Below are 21,542 nucleotides of genomic sequence, written 5' to 3'. Positions count from 1 at the left end.
CAACAAAAAATAATTGAAGGAAAAATTTGTATGCTTTAAAAAGACCGATCCGGCAATTGTACAATACCAGGAAAAGGATGTTCTTAGTTACTATATCAAAAGACCGTGGTGTGTCTGCACTTGGCCTATATTACTTAATCTGTGTGTAGTTCGCAGCCCGCGTGCCTGGGCGGGCGTAGAGGCGAGGGGGGACTCATGATTGGCCCGGTCCACCTCGGCCAGAGCCTTCAGTCTGCCTCCAACCGTAATAGGGACAGAACGCTCGCCGTTTCGGCGTTGCCCTAACCGCGTGAACTGATAACGAAAATTCTTCAATAAAATCGCGTGTGAATTCAAATTTTCTGCTAGTGTTTTGTTTCTCTATATCAGTGACGATACAGCTCAACCTCAGCTTGTTATTGTTACCGCCGCGTCAATACCGCACCGTGTAATGCGATCTGTTTGAGGGGTTACATAGAATTTTCAGCAAAAGTAAGTAGTTTCATGTATTTCTAAGTGTGTATGTTTGTTATGTAATTGCTGTCACGACTTTAGCTGGTCACCCTTGATAGGTCACGAATAATGCTGAGTGTTTAGTAATAAAGAGAGAAGTGTTGTTTATAAAAATAACTCTTATAGCTATGTCTAGTTAAGAGCACTTTACTAAACGTAGCATTTAATAAAAGTGTTGCACTATTCTTTTTAAAAGAACACTTAATATGAATAACAGAAATAAAGTATTAAAAAAAGAAAAACGAAAATAGTATGAAAGACAGTCGTCAAAATATTACGCGTTTATCGCCGGTATCCTTTCGTACTATAACGAGAAAAAACATCAAATATTTAATTGATTCGATGCAAATATCAACATTCATATTATTATCATGTTAGATCTCTTACTTGGTCTTTAGAATATCTATTTCAACTATTTGACGTAGTCAAAGGACTCGTTAGTACATAATATTATCGTATTATAACACTGCTGGTAAATAATTACATAGAGTGCATTAACCACTGTTCGGAAGATTCAATTAAATAAATATTACTACGTATAATAAATATAATATTTTAGCTTCTTGAATTAACTCCTTTTTTAAACCAAATACAATTGTTTTAGGGCTATATATTTGAGAAAATTGGGTTGTTCAAAACCGTTTTCTGTGGATTAATCGTGAATAATTGTTTGAAAAGTTACACAACAGAAAGATCGAGTTATTCATTCGTCATTCTTTTTATTTAAGTATCCTTTTTATCATGACGACTGAATATAATTGTAATACGCTCCTAAAGCAAAAGCAGTGAAAGAATTTCAGGCCTTTAATTGTAATGCATTTCATTTACTGTTTCAATTTCATTTTTATTTTCGCCGCTTTTCTTTTTTATAGTAAAAGTAGGCGGTCGAGCTTATGGACCAACTGATGGTAAATAGTCATCAACGTCCATAGCATTGTAAGAAATGTTAACAATCGCTTACATCGCCAACGCGCCATCAATCTTCGAAACTAACATGCTATGTATGTCCTGTCCATATATGTATACACTGGCTCACTCACCCTTCAAACTGGAACACAACAATACCAAGTACTGTTGTTTTGCGGTAGAATATCTGATTAGTAGGTCGTACCTACGGGACGAGGTTGCTCAAAGCCCTACCACCAGTAAACAATAAAATTAGTTTTACAGTATATAATACAAAATTAAAAAAAAAAACTGAGCTTAACATTCTATTTTTGATATTTATATCATCAAAGGTGAATAAAGTATTCAAAAATATATATTTCAGGTCAAATGTTAATTAACTGCCAAAAACAAATTTTCAACATAAGCTGCTTACCAATGCTTACCAATTACTTCTCTAACCCGAATTCTATTTTCAAATGTTATTTAAAAAAAATATACATAGAGAACCTATTTCCATTATTATTTTGTTTTAAGTTTTAAGTAATCTAGCTTGGTTGAGTGATTTGTTATCATAAGCAAACAAATAGAGAACTAGAAGTGATACTTGAGGTTGATAATATTATAGAGCTCAATTAAATATAGTATATTTTTTATTGCAATACTCTAAACGCAGTTGTAGCAATAAATACACGAAGACAAAAAAAAATGCGCTAATACATTCTAATGTTTTTTTTCTTGGATTTTTAATTAAAATTGGAATGATATATTATCACTATCAATAACTTCATCACGCTGCTAAACATTTTAATATTAACAGTGCATCCGTATTGTAGGCGAAAAATTGGGATATGCAAATATAGTTTTTCAGGTAACCTTCTTGGACTTTCTAAAAATACGAATTTCGATATCCGAATACATATTTTAATCTGAAAAAATAATTTGTTTATTTTTGAAGGTTTTCGTCATGTTTTGATATTATATGTTTAGACTTCACAAAGTAAAGTTTTAAGTATCGGAAGAAGTATTAATGGTTTGTAGGTACGTTTTTAGCTCCTTTGGAATATAATATTTTAATAACGTGTTTTTTGGAAGAAACTTACTTCGCGTATATTAAGAAGAGATGCGCATAATTCGTAATATTTGTTCTGTTATTTAAACTACATACGTACGAAATTATTAAAATATTATAATATGTATATTAATAAATTAAATTATATATATATTAATAATACTAAAGGAATAAAAAGAAAAAGACCGATAGAAAAAATATATATAACAGATAAATACATGTATACATACAATATAGGCGAAAGCCAACGAGGCTCCTTTTAAGGAGGTTGTATTCACTATGCTGCTCCAATGCAGGTTGAATACATGTGGCATATTCATATCAAATATATGCTGGTTTCCTCTCGATTTTTTCTTATACACTAAACACAAGATTAAATCTTGAACATCAATTAAGATGTGCTTGCTCCTGATTTACGTAGTGTAAGCTGCTAGGTCATCTCGTCTTTAAGAGGCACAGTAGAGCATATTTTGTTCGTACTGCCTTGAATAAATGTTAAACTTATTTATATATTTGACATGCTTATTAATATTAAGAGTTAATGCTTTATATAAATGTTATATTAATCGAAGACATAAGTAGACGAAGGTGTTATTGCATTAAACTTTTTAAATTTGTTACATCAAAAAACATTTTAAGTCCTTATACAGATTTAAAAGGAAGATACCGCATCTTCGTTTTAAAAAATTAACAGCTATAAAAGTAATTAATAATTTTCCTTTTATACACGAATAAGTAATTAACTCAATAACATAAAACTGCAAATAACTTAAAATATTTTTTTTTGTTTCACGAATCCTTCCACTTACGTCTTCTATTTGAAGTGTTTATTATGAGCGTTAATGGATAGCAGTATTGAATGCATATTGAAAATAAAGATCCTATATAGATTTATCTCGTGTATAGATAAAGGTTGAGAGGTTTCAAAGGATTAAGAACTGAACGATGGTTCAGTAAATTGGTTAAAAGCATAACCTTTGCCTTGCACTTTGTTCTGTCACTTTGGTCCTATAAGGAAACCATTAAGATGACATGTCAACTGATAATAATGTAAACGGCAACGTGACCTTATGATTTGTTTAATGGAATAATTTAAAGAGTATGTGTATAGAGGTTTAATGATGACATATTTTGTATCTGTTTCGTTTAATACATTTTGAATCACTGGTCTAGAAGCAAACGATGTTAATGCAGGTGGAGGTAAAATTTAGAAAGTTATTGTTTTTTAAATATTCACGTTTTTTTTTTAAATAAATAATCAACATGTAGGTATATTCACATAAGTACTGATTATTATATTTGACTTTTCGTTTTAACATTAATATTTTTTACTGTCAGACGTTTTTACAACAATAAATAATAAACGCTTGACTAAATGCCATAATTGTACATTTATTTAGGCAATATACATGTTTTGTATTTTTCTCTTTGTGGTGTGATGTACAATAAAGTATTAAAGTAAATGGATTGGCTTAGTCTAGATTTAAAAATTGTCTAAACTTTTTTCACGTAATAAAGATTATCGCTATGCTATTGCAATGTGATTTAATTAAATAAAAAAAAATATTATGCACATGATATTTGATAATTTATTAGTAATATACTTCAGCTGTTAATATATGTATGCATATTATACTAATCGGTGAAATGATGAAAATTTTACTGAAACCATCAAATTGATAACCACTATAAGTTGGCCTCTCAGCATCTTTAGCTTTCTTATTTTAGGATATTCTATACATTAAAATATCGATACCTGGATTCGAATAGAAGATTGGCTCAGTAAAATGTATAAGTTAAGTTGGCTTTGGCTCACAATGTACGTAAAGTTTCTCCCCTGATTGCTCTCTCAGTTCGTGGCGGAGGAAAATGAGTGCACTTGTGTTTGAGCACACATCTGTGCACTTTAATAAATCGTGCTCATTCATAATATTATACATCATTTACGACGTAGAAAGTTATGAACCTCATTATCGCATGTTTATCGCAAACTAAAGCTAGTTTATAGAAAATCATTTATTAAACTCTAAATGGAAATTCTTTACGCTAACTGCGGTTAATAAAATGTTACTTACTTTCATTGTAATTGCAGTATGAAAAGGGTGTAAAATATATCACGGCACGATTCAGTACATTATAAATAAACCAGGTCTATTAGTCTTTGAAGCAGAACCAGGTCGATTCTAGCACATCTTAAAGTTTAAAAAGGAATCTAGAGATACACATATCGTGCTGTCTTTCTGAATTTGCTTAATTTTTACATTGTTTGAATATAATGTATGGATCAACATTTACTGTCATCAACCAAGTAGATGGTAATCATAGTGAATAGTGTTTAAGTAACAGCCTGTGAGTGTCCCACTGCTAGGCTAAGGCCTCCTCTCCTCTTTTGAGGAGAAGGTTTGATCATGCTGCTGCATGCTGCATGCTGCTTCAATGCGGGTTGATGGAATATATATGTAAGAATTTCCGTGAAATTAGACACGTATGCAGATTTCCTGACGATGTTTTCCTGTGCTGTCTAGCACGGGATGAATTATAAACACAAATAAGCACATGAAAATTCAGTGGTGTATGCTCGGGTCACGTGAATCTAAACCGAAGATCGCGGATTTCGATGTGGCACCACTTAGTTTACATGCTTATAATTCATCTCGTGTTCAACGAAATGAGGAAAACATCGAGAAGGAATTGTGCATGTTGATGAAATTCTGACCAATGAATATCCCGCTCGGGGCAGCATGGTGGAATAAATCTTTGTACAAAAGTAAAACATTTTAATAACCAACACAACAATAAGATTTATATAGAATCAGCTATCTACAAAAGAGGGCTTATCGCTAAAAGAGCGATCGCAGACAATATTTCGAGATAAATATATCGCGTATCACATAAGCGTTAGTAGACATTTCAATATTAAAGTTATTAGCTATATGTATATGACTTGCAACTTTTAATACGCATAATATTACTTATGTTCAATAGTTGCTGCGAAAAAACCATCTTATAGGGTATCTAGGGAGTCAAATGTATCATTTAAATACACCCATTGGGAGTTAAAACTTAATTAGAAAAAAGTTACTGTAAAATGTGCTGTATTTTTTATCTTTATACTTGTTTTGGGAACAATTATGTTAAGGCAACGGGTGAATTTGCAAAGCGATGCTATTTATTTTCTTATCTTTTGTGTAATTATTTCTCTGCATTATACGCCCTTCGGGTGCAAAGCAGAACCAAATATATAAGAGTGCAGCTACAAGTAACACCTAATATTGTGATGTGTGAACTCAATGATACGGTTTATTGCTATAGATAAGGGGATAACTGCGCGGTGTAATACAATAACTTATCAAATCATGGAAACAGTACTTGTATTTGTCCGCGATAACAACTTTATATAAATTCATTTTATTATATAAATCGTATCTATTAAGCGAGATTTTTAAATTAATAATGGAAAGCAGACGAGCGAATGTGAAAAAATATGAACTATTCATTAAACCACTAATGCACGCAAGCATGAGAATAAAGATGGCGTACTCCTGATGCCTGCAATTACACTGGCCTTCAAACTTTTCATTCAAACCTAAACACTTTTTTGAATCGATACCAGACGGCTCTCAACATAGGCCTATCAGTAATAATAATAAAAATGAATAAATAATGTCTTCCGCATTAATTTCGGTCACGTTGACAAATCTCAAGAGAGATTATCCAACTGTTATTATAGTGCACAGGTGTGTGCGCAAACACAGGTGCACTCTCTATTTCCTAACTCTCATAATCCGACGGGACGGCAATCCGACACGACCGAAAAGAGTTCAGGCACAGGACCAGTGGCTTTACGTGCTTCGGGGCAAAAGAGAGTACACACTTCCAACTTCCAGACTCCGTGCTGCCACTGAGAATTTTCGATAGAAACACCGAATAACTCTTTATAGACTCGGGGTCTGCGGCCTTATATCTAGCCTCCGAGGCAAAGACGGACCAACGATGCAGTAAAAATAATAACATATCCAAAACCAGTCTCACATCTAAACAAGATTGTGTGAAAAAAAATCGCTTATCATATATTAATCATTTGTCATCATATAATTTTTAAACATTTCTCCAAAATTTGCATTCAATTTGTAAGCAAATTATTATTATATATTTATTTCATCATTTTTTAAAAATTATGTTTTTTTTTCCGCTAAAAATAAGATATCAATAAAAATACTCATAAAAATATTAAGCAGATCCACGTTCGCAAACAATAAGTTGATATTCATGTAAATTATTGCAAATAAAATGTGCAATAACATTTACTTTATTAACATAAAGACGACATTTAATATTACAATAGATAATTCGACTCACTCAGCAGTTACTTTAAATTCTATCCGCAATTAAATAAACTAGTTAATAAACGCGGCACTTTCAACCTCCATTAGGAAATGCTATATAACGAGGGTCCGAACACAGACAACATACCTCGATAAAATTCTATATATTTGTCATAAGCGAGTACCAAAACCACCATCGTTAGTACAGAAATATTTACGGTCACCACTACGCTATCTGAGCCGTCAAGTTAATATAATATATTAAAATAATAATAAAAATTAAGTTGCCAGTATCGACATCTTATCTTGCTCTCTGGGACACGTTGGGAGGAGTACTGATAAGAATATGATCAGACCGTATTAGATTGAACATTTGTGAGCCATTGGCTATATTGCTTCCGAATAAATAGGGACCAACGTTTGTCGTCGAAACTTACAATATTGGATAACTTGGTTAAACATTTGATTATTTTGCTGTCGCTTTGTTAGGATAAAATAGAGCCATTTTAATTTCAGATGTCGTAAGAGGCGAACCAACCCCTCAGCAATAGCATTCCCAGAGGGTTTGACGACAGGTAGGCGGAAAATCCTTTTCAAACTATTGGATATATTGCGGCAACTCCAAATGAATTGTGGCAAAAAAGATAATCGGATAATTATTGAAAATGTTATTGATTCATAAACAATCCTTTAATTATCCTGACTGGGATAATCGGGGTGATGGGTAACAGCACCTGCGTTATGGGTTGCTGTGGACCACCAACTGCACTCACCAACACGTCTGTCTATCGCGAACAATTTAAATACGCTTATATACGCGTGATATGGAGCGAGCTATGCTCGAAGCATCTTTAAATAGTAAAATCACAAATGAGATTACGACATAAGTAGCTTTTAAAATTAGCATGTACATTGGCAGTGGACTGGTCATACATATAGGAGGATCGACAGCCATTGCAGCAGACGAGTTCTAGAGTGGAGAGTGGAAGAAAGTAGTGGAAGCCGATTAGATGCAAAAACAGAGAGCCTTATTGCCCTTTGGAAGAGACCTGTCTATTTGACTGCGAAAGGCTAAGGTCTAGATATAAGGAATATCTGTCGATACAACGTCTATTGCTGATTATTTGCTTATATAGGGCCATATGGCCTGAGTACACATCTTATCTTATCAGTTGAATCAATAGTTACAAATGCGTAGGTATACTCACTTTATTAAAATATTTCAGTATTATAGAGGACTGCTCTCGACTTTTTCACGTATAGATTATCTTAATATATTACGATAATATGTATCCAATATGTCTAGTTGATGGTTTAATCTGTGGAAATAGGATAATATTTAATAGAATGTATTTATTGTGTGTACTGGGTTGTTTATACAAGATGTATAAATCAAATCAAATGATGAACCATTAAAATCTAAGTTTTAATCTATTCGTAAAAAGGCTTTTTATAAAAGGAACTTTTTGACTAAGTATAGAGTGTAGTACCTTAAGGGAGAAGAGGACTTAGCCCAGCAGTGGCACATTTACAAGCTGTTAATTATTTTAATTATTATTATTAAGGTACATTATGGTAAGTCAGAAAGACAATAGAAGACGTCAGGATCGCATTTAACCCTAACAACATTGAATTTATACCAGATTTATTATATTTATTAGAGATATATTATTTTGTTTGGTATAAATTGATCCTGACGTCTTCTAATATATAGATACCCAATTGTAACGCAGAAAACACAGAATACCACAGCCCTTAGAGCCGTCATTAACAGGAAAAATGTACATCAAAAAATGTAAATTGCAAAACGCTCATGCATCAACTTGGTATAAATATTTACTGTAATTTTAAAAGATTTATCTTCAAAATGATTTTTAATACAAAATAAGTTAATATCTGAAATGGCACAGCAGATCGTTGTCGGTTGACGTTGATCTTTATCGATGATTGCGATCTCAAACCAGTGTGAGTAAAATTTATTTTTCATGCGCTTAATTTTTGTTTTTAATGTCATGTGTAGAAGAAAAAAATAACTTAAGGAACACTTTATGTGACAGATAAATGTCACACTAAATATTTTATTCAACAACTCACAGAGGATGCGGAGAAGGAACTCAGTATTTTACTCTTTTGTGCAATAACTTCGATGTAATTAATGAATGACATTAACTATCAAAAATAAACAGTTCACATACTTACCTAAATGAAGTATTTCGTTGACTTAAAATAAGTGGCTACTTTTAAATAAAAATGCAGCCGTGCGGGACACCATGCACATGTGAAACAAAAATAAATATTATTATTATTATTCATAATTTAAAAAAAAACACCTACCCGCATTGGAGCAGCGTGGTGAAATAAGCTCCAAACCTTCTCCTCGAAAAGGGAGAGGAGGCCTTAGCCCAGCAGTGGGACATTCACAGGCAGTTACTATAAAAAACACCAATAAACTTATAAAGTAAAATAAGCAAAAACATAGAGTATCGTTAGTGAATTTATTTTTCTTATTATTGTTATAATAATATAATATATACCAATGAAGTACAGCATACTGGCCATGCACAAGGCAGTAGAGACCGGATTACGAATCGATCTTAACCCCAGGGCGCAACAATACGTTGCAGAACAAAAAGTAGCTGTCAATTAAATTAAAAATTATATATACCAAAAAACATAAAGACGTACTTGTAATAAGAGTCACACCTCACGGTTTATTATTAACACTTGCGTGTTTTAAGCCACGTTGAAACTATTATACTTATTAAGGCGCATCTACACAATATGCCGCTGGCTTTACTGGCGGCTTTGACGTCAGCCTGCATTTTTAATGCTGGTAGCGCGATAAGCCACAGATGTTGCGGATTTATTGTGATTATAACTAAAGATGTGTACGTTAGAAAAGCGTTTTTAAAGTATGTTAGATCATTATATAAGTTGTAAATAACACTTCATGGTGTGTGTTTTTCTGCTTGTGTGTGGTAAAATTATAATTAATTTCGTTATCAGTGTTGAAGGGAACATTCCTAGAAAACTTTTATATAACATTTTCATCTGAAGTCGATAATGACGGTCTACCACAAATAAAACCATGTGTAGATTAACCCTAATATTTTACAAGACTTTTCAAAAGGTAAAAGTTGAAGTCACTGCTAAGGAAATTAGAGTTATATTATGGTGCAATAACATATTTATTTAGCAAATACATATTTGTTTTTATTCTGTCTAGGCAGACGTGCAAATGAGCTTCGCCCATAAATTGTGAGAAAAATATATTATTTTTTGGACAGTTGCTACTAACTTACCATTAAAACTGTAGAATGAGCTTTTTTATTCTCACGGAAAAACACAATTTACGGCTCTCAGTGTGACACCGGAACTGGATGCGCCAGAATATCTACAAAAACACCAGCGGTACCCTCACTATTTCTTCAGGGGCACCACGAGACCAACGATCTTCCAACTAGACGGCCATCAGACCCTAAATTAACTATGTAAAATATTTTGGAATCGAATTATTTTAAATGGTTTATGGTATTCAGAGTTCAATCTTGCTTACGACAATGATATAAACATAAAAAAAACAAAAGTGAAATGATCGTAAATATTTCATAATGACTAATTAAATAGACCTTGCATTCGGTCACTCGTGTGTTGACGAACTTGTGTTAGTTTTTATCGCTAATTCGCAAACCACTTACCTTGAAGAAATAAAAGGTATGTCAATTCATATATTAAACGATCAAGGGGCATGCAATTAAATTCCAACTCTATTGTATTGCAGGAAAGTTCAATTTACTATAATATAATGAAGCAAAAATGTTGACCAAATCAAGTCATCGAGTTAAGCGGGCACTACACGTATGTTTGCACGCGAATTACATATTTATGATATAATTATATGGATTTTATTGTTATCATGGATATCAAATACAGTGTTGGATGATTTGTTTTGGACATCCTAGTTTTACATCATCATCGTTTTTAAATTTCATCACTCGTTACTGGTTATTATATGTATCTATGCGCGAATAGTTTCTTGGAAAATATTGCGCCTAGATGGATCATGAACCAGGGAAGCGAATGGAATTGAGGGTGCTAATCTGATTATCTTTAAATGCTATTGTGTTTGTGTTCATCTAGTGCTCTGCAAAACGTCACAAGGAAACCTGTCTGAAGAAAGACCATATGTATTTCCAACAAACAACATTGGAACAATGTGTTGGAATAAGCTTGAAGCCTTGTCTTTAAAAAGCAAAAGGGCTATGTCCAGATGTGCTCAGCTTAGCAAATAGGTTTTAAGTGTTAAGAAATAGAAACTTTTTTCTTATTTGGGTTCGTCTGTATTTTAAAACAGAAATGTATACTTTTAACCAGCCTACTGTAATATGTACACTAGTACTTGGTTTTGTTTTGTTGAGCAGGGCATAGGCGCTCGGCACGGTAGTATGCGCAAGCGATCCCGTGACGTCCCCCGACAAGACGGAGTGGGTACCGCTGGTTTTTTAGTGGGTATTCCTGCGCCTTCAGCGCCGGCGAGTCCCATATACCCCCCCAACTCATGCGGGGGAAACACATAAATGTGTTTTTCCAGCGAGAAAAAAAGGGCATAGGCGCTATAAGAAATTTTACGTATTTTTATATCGTCAATGCCACTGACATTGGGAAATAAGATATTATGTTACTAGTGCCTAAAGTTACACTGGCTTACTTAACCTTCAAATCGGATCACGACAATATTAAGTATTGCTGATTAGCGGTAGAACATATGATAAGTAGGTGGTACCTACCTAGACGGGCTCGCACAAAGCGCTACCACTAGTAAGGTAATATCTTAAGATATGTGGTGAACTCCATTTATAAGACAAATTATTTGTAACATAGCTCAAATTGTATAAAGTGTATGATTACATAGATAAGATACTTTTGTTACATTATTCAATGAAATAAATAAACACTTTTAACCATTTTTTGTTATTAAAACTAACTACATAGAATCAATCGTACGTTACAATCTGCATACTAAAATGTAAGTCTCACTATCTGGCCTCGACTGTATCAGATGATATGTCAATGACGGCGAAGATAAACTAAAGAGTAAATAAAATAAAATAAACGGTGAACCATCTGTTGACAGTTTGTTAGTGTGTGTCTCTGTCCTGACCGATTTCAAAATTATTGTTCTTTCCAAAAATTAAAATTCAAAATAAGAATGCGTTTGCTCACGCTAAATCAACAACAATTCCCAATCGAAAGTTATATGATACATAATACATGTAAATGTACATTTATAAGAAATAAATTATCGTCCTCTATATACGGAAAAGTTAAGCTGTGACAAAGATTTAATCTTAAGATTACATTGATTATGATTAATCTAATATAATACTTATAAAATACTATTAAAATAATTCATTTATTAATTTCGACTGTACGACAGTGACTATGATTTTTTTCCCATATTTTCAAAGGATGTACAGACCCACAAAACATAGGATAAAACAGAAAATTTAAACTTAAAGTACTTAATAACTTTAACTTATCGTAAAATAACAGGTTGTGAATGTCCCTCTGTTAGGTTAAGGCCTCTTCTCAATTTGAGGATAGTTAGAGCCTGTTGCATTACGATGCTCCAATGCGCACCCACCCGAGTGGAAAATCGTATTATACTATTTTGTAAATTTTTAAATACAGTAATTTGAGCAACTTAAATTACTTAAATTGAATTTACAATAAGGATATAGCGATGTAATGTAAAATAATAATAACAAGTTCAGTAACAGCCTGTTAATATCCCACTGCTGGGCTAAGGCCTCCTCTCCCTTTTGAGGAGAAGGTTTGGAGCTTATTCCACCACGCTGCTCCAATGCGGGTTGGTGGAATACACATGTGGCAGAATTTTAATGAAATTAGACACATGCAGGTTTCCTCACGACGTTTTCCTTCACCGTCAAGCACGAGATGAATTATAAACACAAATTAAGCACATGAAAATTCAGTGGTGCTTGCCCGGGCTTGAACCCACGATTATCGGTTACGATTCACGCGTTCTAACCACTAGGCCATCTCGGCCATAACAAGTTCAAGCGTCATAATATTCGTCGAACCGGACGGCTTTGTTTACTGTAATATAAGGTATAGACAACTCGCAATTTCAATTAATAAAAATAACCAATTAATACTTTTAACTGATTTCCATCATAGCCTTTCCATAAATTAATAAAAAAAAAAAAAATGATGATTGTGCTATTGTAATATCCTTATGACGTGGTCTATAACTAACGACTGATTTTATTGTATATATTTTAATATGACAGTACTTTTATATTATGTTGTATTGTTATTATTGGACCTATTCTAGAACTAAAACTAAAAAAAAACAACCTATACATTACAAATTTATAGACAAAACACGCCGTCTAAAAGATTGTCCTGTGGCATTGTTCCCAAGACGCTGGCCCTATTGCCTCTCTGCACATTATTTATTATATTCTCTCTTTCTCTATTATTAGTGTATTGATACCCTGGATAGGCTTAGAACTGGTTGGGGCATGAATGATTTTTAGTTGGTTGTTACTAAGGAAGAACCACCCACTCACCACTTATTTAATCGCTAATTTCGGCCCATTAGCTTCTTCACCTAACCATTATTATTAATATTAAAAAAATATCATGTGACATTGAATATTATGACAATTGAAAGATCAATATATATATGTACTAATGTTATGAAGGATAATCTTAGGAAGGAATTGGCCTGAAAAGTGTACAATTTCAATACGAGTTTGATGGGTAATTGAGTCAATTACGCACAGGAATGCTTGTATTTTTTATAGTCTGAAAGCATATGAGCAGTGGTGATTTAATAGTGAGGTATTTAATGTATTCTACGTTACTTTTCTTAAATGAAAAAGAAGAACATTGTTACAACATAGCTATAGCCATAAATATCTTAAGACGCATTAATATCTTACATCGCAACGAAGAATCTATGTAAATGTCCAATATGCGTTTAATTGCAGTCATAGGGGACATACTGCTACAAAGACTTACATTATCATTGGAAGCGAAATATCACTAGACAAATACGTTATTTAGTACCCATTTGGCGATTCTAAAAATATATTATACATATTGTATGGCGCTAAGGCTGTTGACATAAGGCGCTGCAAAAACATTTCAATTGATTCGTCGCGGCGATAAATTCCCTGTGTAAAAAAGTGAACTACACTCAAACATTTGCAAGAAATGCGGGAACGGTCGTATTACGATTCGCCGCGTGTATAAAAGGCAATGTTTAAATACAGAGACCATTACCAAAACTACCTTTTCTTTTACCAAAGTAGCGTTTTGTGAAGGTGTATGAAACCGGCCTAAGGGGTTAAAGCAATAAATAAAAAGTTTCCCCCTTTGACTGCACCTACTCGTATGTAATAATAAAAAGAGCGTCAATAGTGCAATGGTTTAAGGACTGCGATATAAAAATCGTAGGTTCGATCCTGACCCATTGGGCAATTGCCGCAGCCACTTCTAACACAAGGTATACATACGCCTAATTGAAGTGGTAAATACAAATATTTAATTCCTTAAAAAAACACGGCATTGTTATTCTTCTTTTTAAAAGAAAAAATACTATAAACTATCGTATTTCTAACAATAAAACCGTAATGTTATACTTTAATCTACTTTAATATAAAGTAATATATACTCACCAATATCCATCAAATATCGCCTTTATATTATAGAAGCAGAAAGTGGAATATCAGTCTTCAGGTGGTTTGGTGCTCGATATTAAATAGATTTTATGACGTTTTGCAAGACAATTATCGATCTTGTGAAAGCACTTGGCGGAGATGTCATTTGAAAGAATCAAACAAGCAGACTTTGTCAACTGAATTATATACTACTTACGGTACTTTATCCAATGGTTTTTAGTTATAAAATATTTATTAACTTTATCTATAAAATAAGATCTTTTTCTAAGGAATAATGATGTAGTAAACTAGGATTATGTACTCGCTTCAAGCAATTTAAAGGTTATGGCCCGTATGCTATCAATATTTACTACCATCTCGGACGCACCCATTATCCTGATTAGAGCATCCGTATATAAAAGACAATTTCCTAGTTGTAAGACGTATATGGGTGTGGAACGAGTTCACACTTCAATACATTAGTATCTAGTACGTCTTGGACATTCCATTGTTGTATAATTTTTCGATGAATCTCCGCTTGTTGCTAATAAAATGGAATCTTTTACAATTTTATTCAATTATTTATATGGTAGATGGAATTGTTTTAGGTGTAATTACAAATTGAAATGATTAGAATATTATGAAATTGTATTATTAATTAAACATATAAAAGACAAAGTAACTTTAGTTCGAAAAAAAAATGACGTAGATTCTTAGGAATTTTATGAAGAAATATCATGCGCAATTGCCACGGACGGCTATAAATCATGTAATACGGTCTAACTTTTGAGTAAAAGTTATAATAAATTGTAGTAAAAAAACTTGGTAGAAATATCTCATGACTTGACATGAATCCTACATTCTACCAATGATTTTTAAACGTAGTTAAAATTAACATTGAATAAAATGCATAGTTGTGGCTGTTTTTATTTGTTCTTTAATAAATTTAATATGTAAAGAAAAAAATAGATGATAGATAGGTGATGATATATGATGAAAAATTATACGCCTTAAAATAATTTAATATATATATATATAATATGTTTTATTTGCAGTACTTTTAAGTACCGAGTTTCTTCTCGGTATTTCTTGGAATAATACTGAATGTTAAGTGGTACCATGGTATCACCCAACGGTGAGGTTAGCGCAGACATGAATTAATTAGTGAAATTAATGATCGTCAGTACGGGTTTCGACCAAAACGTTCCACAGGTGATCTTCTAGCGTACGTAACACACCTCTGGGGTGAAGCTATCGACAAGCATGGAGAATCGTTGGCTGTCAGCCTCGATATCTCCAAGGCTTTCGACAGGGTCTGGCACAGAAGTCTTCTCTACAAGCTACCGGCATATGGTCTGCCTGCTCAGCTATGCACCTGGATTGCCAGCTTCCTACACAAGCGTAGCCTTCGTGTTTTAGTAGATGGTTGCGCTTAACAATTCTATGTAGTGAATGCTGGGGTCCCCCAGGGATCTGTGCTATCTCCCACACTCTTTCTTTTGCATATCAATGATATGCTCTCCCTTGGGAACATACATTGCTATGCAGATGATAGTACAGTGCATTATGGATACAACGGACGCGCAGTGGCTTGGCGGGCGGAAACTGAGGAGAGGCGGGAGAATCTTGTCATTGAACTCGATAGGACGTTAGAGCTCATCGCCAAATGGGGTTCTGATAATCTTGTTGAGTTTAATGCCAAGAAAACACAGGTATGCGCTCTCACAGCGAAAAAGTCACCATTTTACCCTCATCCCTCCCTCTGTGGCATACCGCTGATGATACAAAGCAAAATCGCCATGCTGGGGATGGACGTTCGCTGCGACCTTAGTCCAAGGGATTACATCGAGGCTATTATAAAAACAACTTCACGGAAACTCGGAGTTCTGAACAAGGTGCGGCGTTTTTTCACGCCACAACAACTGTGCCTGTTATACAAAACACAGGTACAGTCTTGCGTTGAATATTGCTCGCACCTTTGGGATGGCTCCGCTAAGTACCTACTGGAGACCTTGGACCGGTTGCAGTGACGTGCAGTACGCATTATTGGCGACGTAAAGGTCACAAACACCCTTGAACCTTTAAAACTGCGTCGCGAGATAGCAGCACTGAGCGCTTTCTATCGACTGTATCACGGCGAGTGCTCTGAGGAATTATTCTCTCTAATTCCTGCTTCCCCCTTCCTTCTTAAGTCCATACGAGTTGGTTCTCGATGTCACCGCCTAACTGTGACATCAATTCCATCGCGCACAAAGAAATTTCGCAACTCCTTTCTTTGTCGCACTACCAAAAAATGGAATTCCTTACCAGCTCACGTGTTCCCCTCCTCTTACAACCCGGGTTCCTTCAAACGAGGCGTGAAGAGGCATCTTGCGGGCTGGCAAGGCGGTGACGGCTAGTACAGAACATTCTTCCCGACTGTACTGGCCGTCGTCGCGTTTGGACTCTACTACCACTTACCATCAGGTGGAGTAGAGTCATTTGCCATCTCGGACATAAAAAAAAAAGAATGTGCCGAACGTGTACGAACGTTAGTGGATAACGCCCACACATTTATCATTCTATCTCCAAACATGAACACCGTGTATCAAGTGTAATTGCAGTCATAAGGGAAAACAATTATAGCTTATTGACGGTGTATAGTGTTTTGTAATTCTCACATAACCAGAGTCTGGGTAAAGGTAATTTGACCGTTTACCTTCCAAAAATAAATATCAGTAACACAAATTAGCCACATGAAAATTCATTTGTGCTTGCCCGGGCTTGAACCCACGATCATCGGTTAAGATTCAAGCGTTCTAACCACTAGGCCATCTCGGCTTAAAAAAATATGTAAATATGCAAAATAAATATATTGTATATGGATGCCGAGATGGCCCTGTGGTAAGAACGCGTGAATCTTAACCGATGATCGTGGGTTCAAACCCGGGCAAGCACCACTGAATTTTCATGTGCTTAATTTGTGATTATAATTCATCTCGTGCTTTACGGTGAAGGAAAACATCGTGAGGAAACCTGCATGTGTCTAATTTCACTGAAGTTCTGCCACATGTGAATTCTACCAACCCGCATTGGAGCAGCGTGGTGGAATAAGCTCCAAACCTTCTCCTCAAAAAGAGGAGAGGAGGCCTTTAGCCCAGCAGTGGGACATTCACAGGCTGTTACGGATACGGATATGGATATATAAGTTAATTAAACTATAATTTAATGAATTATAGTTTGCCAAATATAATAGTGGACGAGTTCATTTTGCAACGTAGGTAAAGCTTATGCAGAGAGGTAACGTCAACATTTTCTGACCGCTTGACCTGGTTTTGTGGCACAACATTGGTTTAATTTTATCTACCTAATTTTGGTAAAAGGCCTTACAGCTCTTATATCAAATAATTTATAGTTTGAAGTTAAAAAAATATTGTCAGATTTTGTGCTTGTTAAAATTTTTCCTTTTCTATACTTACCTACAATTATATTATTAATTTTATTTGTTATTAACAATTTTTGTTCCTAGTTTTTGAGATAAAGTACCGGCTATAGTTATAGCTCTTACAACAAATAAGTGTCTAATTTGTAGTTAAAATAAGCTTTGTTTGATTTAGGGCTTGTCGAAATTTCTCTTTTTCTTTGCTTACAATAATTTTTTTTTTTTAATCTATATTTTTCATGCCTAGTTTAAGAGGTAAAGGACACTGACACTTGTTCGATTTATATTAAGCCTGCTTTTTTCAAACATTTCAACGAATAAGTTATCTTTGTAATAAATAATAATAAAAAAAAGTTATTTCATTTCCTAAAAACAATATGCAGCTCTTAAAAAAATATATATATTACAATTAAAGTAATATTTATAACTAGCCGATTTTCGGGTGGCAACCCGGATTTGAATTTGTGATCTTCGATTAAAATTTAATCAATCTGTCTGCTTGGTCATCGCGTATAATAAATACTAACTATTAAACAATTCTGAAATGCATTTAAATATAAGTTCGTTGTATACACTAAAACTTAAACGAAATTACATCATACAAGCCGTCAAACTTTTAAAAATTGTTATAAAATAAAAGTTTTGCGAAAAAGTTGGCAATTAACGCGGTATCCAAAGAGTTCTTGTTGAAACAAAATCATTAATTTAATTTTAGTTTCGAGGAACAGTTAACTCAAATTAATCAAATTTTCAATTATTTAGCCGACTTGAAAAAGAAGGTTATTTTTATTAAAGCTATTTTTTTCATGTATATTATTCAATATATTTGCCATTTGTGAGCGATTTTGATAATTATCTTTAATTTGATTGGTTCCATCTTGAGAGTAATACTAAATGGTATTAGTAAATTTAAGGTCCGCTCTACATTCGGCGGCGCGAAAGCCGTAAAACGTAGGTATAGATAATTTTGAGGGTTCACGTTCGCGCTTCGCGGAGCACCTCGGTCGGTGCCGGATTTTAGTCTCGCGACAAAGGGTTCGTGTTGGGTTAAACTGTTTTACTATGAAAGAACTTGTGAATGTTGCGAGTGTAGAGGGGCATATTTTTCGCGGAGAGACCATAAGCGATTCATCGGTAAGAGTAGAGTAGGCTTTATGGTATTGCCAAATGTGAGTAACAAAATAAAGTTGAAAAACTAGTGTGATTTTCACCTGTTATATGTATATGACTTAATATCTTCTATAATGAAATAATGTTTATTATTCTAATGCTAATAGATAAATAATTGATAAATTGATTCTATTTACTGATTTTTATACTTTCTTTAAGCTCATATTTTTTTTATAAACATAATTGCTTATTTTATGTTAATTTTTTTTTTAAATATTTTTTTTTATTTATGTTAAAATGGTTTATTTTACAGTTAAAGTTTAAATTTCCTTTCGTATAATTAGTTTTTTGAAAATCTTGATGTTACTTAATAGTGTAATATTACCTGTATTGTTCCCAAATAATTAATGCATATTGTATTTGCTTTAAAAGCTAATACATTAAAATTAATTATGTATTCATGTAATTACTACTAGCGAATCATAAAGAAGTAAATAAATCATATCATATTTAAAAAATATATACATCTAAATTAAAACAAAAATACAGATTACTCTATCAGGTCCAATGGAAAATTCCCGAGCATTATAATATCTCCTGCGCACTTGGATTTAATACCTTTGTATATAAATGATTTAATATATATAATATATTTAAGCATATAATTTTTTTTTGACTGTCTCGTTGGTCTAGTGGCTAGATATAAGGCCGCTTACCCAGAGGTCCTGGGTTCAATTCCAGGTCAGGCCAACAAAAAAAAAAAAAAATTTTGGGTTTTCATGTCAGAAAATTCTCATTAGCAGCCCGGGGTGTCAAAGTTGGAAGTGTGTACACTCCCGTGCCTCGGAAAGCACGTTAAACCGTTGGTGCCTGCCCGTGAACTGGATTGCCATCTCATCGGATTATGAGAGCTAAGGAATAGAGAGTGCACTTGTGTTTGCGTACACACTTGTGCACTATAATATGTTCTGCGCAGTTGGCTAATCTCTCTTGAGATTGGCCGCCGTGGCCGAAATCGGTCTGGAGGGCATTATATATAAATTAGGCCTAAATAGATATTGAATGGGGGTAATAATTGAACGCTGATCTGTCACATTGTACAATCATTTTGATACACATGACATCTTAGTTCCCAAGTTTGGTGGCGCATTGACGGTGTAAGGGATGATCAATATTTTTAACAGCGCCAACGTCCATAAGCGGTGGTGATCACTCACTATCAGACTGCCTATTTGCCAGTCTGACAACCTACTTGAAATAAAAAAAAAAACAATTGTCTGATAAATAGTATGAGTATTAGAAATCGGTTTATCTCGAACCGTCTCTTATCAGACGTATTGTTTGTTTCTATCTAACAAACAACATATTTTTTCTCGAATACTGTAAATTCGACGTATCTTCTTTTCTTAGCAACGTTTTTTTCCGATTATTTAGATACCTATTTTAGAATAAGAAAAAATTGAGAGAAAAAATTAATTTTTTCTCTTATTACTTTAACATTGCTGTTAGCTTTTTATTACTTCATAGATGATTCATAAATAATAAAGTATACATAAGTCGTCTAAGTCTATTTTAATAAAATTACTTTGATTGATTCGATTAGTTCGGATTAACAAATATTGCAAGTATATCTACGGTTTGTTTACGAATGAATCGAATAATATATATAACATTAATCATAAAACCTTATTTTAGGAGCATAAAGCGCTTTAAGCGAAGCACGTAAATCGTTATATCATATCATAGCCAGCATAAAGTGCTTATAACTGAGCATGGAAATCCATCATATTGGTAGGCCAGTAAATGATACGCTGTCCAATTATGAGAGCCATCGCACCATAAAATCAATGATGGTGTCAGTTTTCATCTCTTATCAGGGTTAACCGACCTTGCTTTATTCGTAACGATAAAATTTATCTTGATAGACATTTCCGCTTCGAGAAATTGATGTCTTTGATCTTAATATTAGAATAAATACCGCCCGTGATTCAAAACTTGTATGGAAAACATATTAACACGGTATATGGTTTGATAATTACAACATAGTATTGGTGAATTTACAATTCAATTAATGATAATTATTTTAGAGGTTTAATTTTCCTTTTATTTAAATTTATCTTAAAAAGTCTTGGTCTTCAATCATAGCCTCTCATCTCGTATGTGAAACCACTTTTTAAACGGGAACACAGATAATTAAAAGTATTGTTATTTGGCTGTAGAACTGCATCTTTTTTTTTTCTCGCTGGAAAAACACATTTATATGTTTATATTTATATGTAAGGGGTATGTGGGACTCGCCGGCGCTGAAGGTGCCGGAATACCCACTAAAAAAACAGTTGTACCACTCCGTCTTGTCGGGGGACGTCACGGGATCGCTTGCGCATATCACCGTGCCGTCCCGATGGTTGGCCCGCTTCTGTGGGCCTCCAAATCCTAGGGGGTTCTCGAGGTACAGACACCCCCTAACCCCGGCAACACTCACGGCGGGAGGAGAAGATGCGCATAGCGCCGACGTCTTCTCCCCGGTCTTCTTCGGCGAAGCGGGT

At 34.0% G+C, this 21,542-nt stretch overlaps 1 protein-coding gene across 3 annotated transcripts in view; it reads left to right on the top strand.

Moving 5' to 3' along the window:
- Positions 1 to 248: 248 nt before the first annotated feature.
- Positions 249 to 21,542, top strand: part of LOC126778087 (cGMP-specific 3',5'-cyclic phosphodiesterase-like) — a 133,881-nt gene continuing 112,587 nt past the window's right edge. For 2 of the 3 annotated variants that reach the window (XM_050501454.1, XM_050501457.1), the window contains exon 1: positions 249 to 471. The gene's annotated coding sequence lies outside the window, so the exon portion shown is untranslated. Of the gene's footprint in view, positions 472 to 7,290; positions 7,350 to 21,542 lie in introns of all 3 variants that reach the window. The other variant, XM_050501455.1, reaches the window with a different exon arrangement.

Source organism: Nymphalis io, chromosome 25 (assembly GCF_905147045.1).
Source record: "Nymphalis io chromosome 25, ilAglIoxx1.1, whole genome shotgun sequence".
NCBI lineage: Eukaryota > Metazoa > Arthropoda > Insecta > Lepidoptera > Nymphalidae > Nymphalis > Nymphalis io.
This window is presented reverse-complemented; position numbering and strand designations above follow the sequence as displayed.